We start from the raw sequence: 3,593 nt of genomic DNA, 5'->3' as shown, positions 1-3,593 counted from the left end.
GGGTTTGCTATGCTCGAGACACGTCACTTTCCCTGCCGAAATCAAGCGACCTATTTCGCCTCATGGAAGACCACAAGAAGCTTCCAGTCAACACCTATGGAGTGAACCTGAAACTGTACCTGAAGAACATTACCTTCAATGCAGAGGTGACAATGGTAGGCTTTAATGAGGCCATGGACATAATCCTAAGTCACTGACTATCTGTTGACAGTGTTGGGGAACAACACTCTGGACACTCAAACTGAACACTATAGACACACATTCTGGTCTTGCTGTGCTTGATGCACATTATTATTTGTCTCTAGTAAATATAATGCCGATAATATTGAGTTTCCATATTGTATTTCAGGTCTTTATAAATTTTGTGAGGCAATTTTGAGTCAAAAACGCTTTTTGGGGGGAAGTGCAAACTTCAAGGCATATGTACAGAGGGGTTAAGCTTGACTAAACGGCTTATGATTGGTATTTTCTCTTTCACACTGACCATCTCCATATTCTAAGAAGAGTATATCCAAAAAGTTGGTACTAACACCACCCCCTACTATAAATAAAGCGGAATATCCTCTTCTTGACCATCTCTTCCTCTAAGTCAATTATAAGGCCCCACAGAGACACAACGTCGGACTAGCCAAGCACCCATGTCTTGTGATCCTTTTCTGTCGTGACCAGGTGTCGGTCTGTGCCGGGCTGACCGGGCTGACTTGATTACAAAGGATTACAAAGGCGGAGCATGCCGACAGGAGACCTTTTGATCCATATCTAGGTCGGATGTGAAAAAAATCATAATAATAAAATTATAAATAAAAACTATAATAATGTAAATAACAAATAAAATACATAAATAAATGCATAGGTATAGTTAAATAATAAACAAACAGGTCAATAGTAAATAATAATAAATTGACATATACATATACCAAGGCTTTTTTCCCCCTTACCAGAGGGGTAGCCAAAAAGGACAAGGCACAAAAACATTCCCACCCATTTCATCCCCGAAAACACTCCACACCCCTCCACCATCCCTCCCATCTTGGCACCTCCTAGATGACGGGTCATCCCTGCACTGCCCTGGGTCAGAAGCAGTGTCGCAGGACACAGCACATCCACAGCAAGGCCGCAAGGCAGAGGCATAATTGACATATAACTAATAATAAATGAAAATCAGACAGACAAATGATAACAAAACAAAAACAAATAATATAAGATAAATTATAATCATTACAGCATCTTACTTAGGTATTTATCTAAATGATTCTTAAAGCTTCGAACTGAACTATATTGCACTACCTGTGCAGGAAGTTTATTCCATTCATTAACTACACGGTTGGCAAAGTTGTTTCTACCTACTTCCAAATTTAATCTATTTCCGGACAGTTTGAGACCATTGTTTCTTGTCGGATTCTCATTCAATGTGAAAATTTTGTCACTTTTGATGTTGTCAATTCCCTTTAAAATCTTAAAGGCCTGTATCAAGTCACCTCTGAGTCTACGCTTTTTTAGGGAAAACAGATTCATGTGCTTTAGTCGATTTTCGTATGATTTATTTTTGATATTTGGAATCAGTTTTGTGGCTCGCCGTTGTACTTTTTCCAATCTGTCAATGTCTTTAATGAGATTCGGTGACCATACGGAAACAGCATATTCCAAATGTGGACGAACTAACGATTTATATAGCTTGTTAATGAGTGATGGACTTTTGAAATCAAAAGATCGCGCAATCAGTACTATAATCTTATTTGCTTTCTCAGAGGCTGAAATACACTGCTTGGATGATTTGAGGTCGTTACTGATAATTACGCCGAGATCTTTTTCACTATCCACTTTTGTTAACGAATTTCCAAATAACTTGTAATCGCACTTACTGTTATTTTTACCTATGTGCATTACCTTGCATTTACTTGTGTTAAATTTCATTAGCCACTTTTCAGACCATTGCTGTAATTTGCCACACCGCACAGCTTTGTATCATCAGCAAATTTGGAAACAGTAGATTTTAGTCCATGGTCTATATCATTTATATATACTATGAATAGAAGTGGCCCAAGAACGGAACCCTGAGGAACTCCACTTGTAACAGTTTTTCATCTAGAAGTTTTTCCATTTAAAACAACTCTCTGTTTTCGACCATTCAACCAATTACTAGTCCAACTTAATAGGCTACCACTTATTCCGTGTAAAGCTAATTTAGTAAGTAGTCTTTCGTGTGGGACGGTATCAAAAGCTTTTGCAAAGTCTAGATATATTAAAACCTGGCTCATCAGTTGTTATCTCCCGGAATAAGACCAAGATCTCGTTGTGCGTTCATTAAGCCACCGCACAGCATAAATAAAGTTGTCAGAAGAGCTAAGAATATTGATCTAGTTCTCATTTCTCAACCAACACCTGGTAGGACATGTGTCAACCGTCGTTTCTTGAGCAAAACGGGCCGGCTTGCCAGGCCTGTCGTGGATCTTATTAATCTAGTATATCATTCACTTCGTAAATAGAGACTTGCGAAAATCAATAATATGAAAATTCCATAAGTGAAGTACATTTACAAAACAAAGATTCCATAGATTTCGTAATCCGGTAGATGTGAATGTGATTTTTTTTCCGTTAATAAAGGTAAATTTTTCAACAATAAGGCAACAATCTTATCGCGTAGAGTCCTATTGATAGAGTTGATAGAGACAAAAAATAACATTAAACGTTAGGTAACAATATTGGTTTAGTGCATACTCATAAAGAAAAGAAGCAAAGGAAAATGGAAAATGCCATCCATTGATATGTAGCTGGGAATCTTTACCAAGTTACAAAAAAAATGCAATGGAATTTTTTTTAGTAACATTTAATGATTATCATGTCGCTTTAACACAGCCCTCGCAACAGACGACAAAATGGCAAAGTATAAACAGCATGTAATGACACTTTATACAACACCAAAGGTAGAAGTCCATATGTGCAGTTGAAGGCAATCAAACCTGATACAGTAGCACGTAGTAGTTGTTTGTGGTATTTGGCAAGTCTAACGTGATGCGCGTTTCTCCCGAATGCCGGACGTTTCGGCCTCAAAAAACTGTCGCACCCGGACGTTTCGGCCTCAAAAACTGTCACCCGGACGTTTCGGCCTCAAAAAGCTGTCGCACCCGGACGTTTCGGCCTCAAAAAACTGTCGCACCCGGACATTTTGGCCTCATTTTTATATATTCAATTAAACACCTCATAAATCAGTAATTTTGCTTTGTAATATAATATCAAATAACATTTGGTATATTATTCTTATTATTAATCAAGAGAACATATAAAATTATCCCAAATGAAGATTACATAGTATTGTGAACATTCTAAATCAAAAGCACAGTTCGTCACAGATAAATTTTTAATTTTGTGTAATATTGTATAATCAATATTAGGTCTCCAAGTACAAAGATGAGCGGTTGACCTCAGGTCAAGAGTGACATGACCTTTGGAATAACATTACTCATTTCTTCCGCATAGAATAGATGATAAAATAATTTTCAAAAAGAATATATATCTGACTGTAGTCAAATTTACGAGGGCATTTTTTTTAAAGTGAAAACATACTTCAATTCCAATAAAGATTATGGATTCAT

The sequence above is a fragment of the Oratosquilla oratoria genome, chromosome 14 (assembly GCF_046742065.1).
Source record: "Oratosquilla oratoria isolate Oo_2021 chromosome 14, ASM4674206v1, whole genome shotgun sequence".
NCBI classification, from domain to species: domain Eukaryota; kingdom Metazoa; phylum Arthropoda; class Malacostraca; order Stomatopoda; family Squillidae; genus Oratosquilla; species Oratosquilla oratoria.
The sequence above is the reverse complement of the archived record's forward strand: the minus strand, read 5'-3'. Positions refer to the sequence as shown.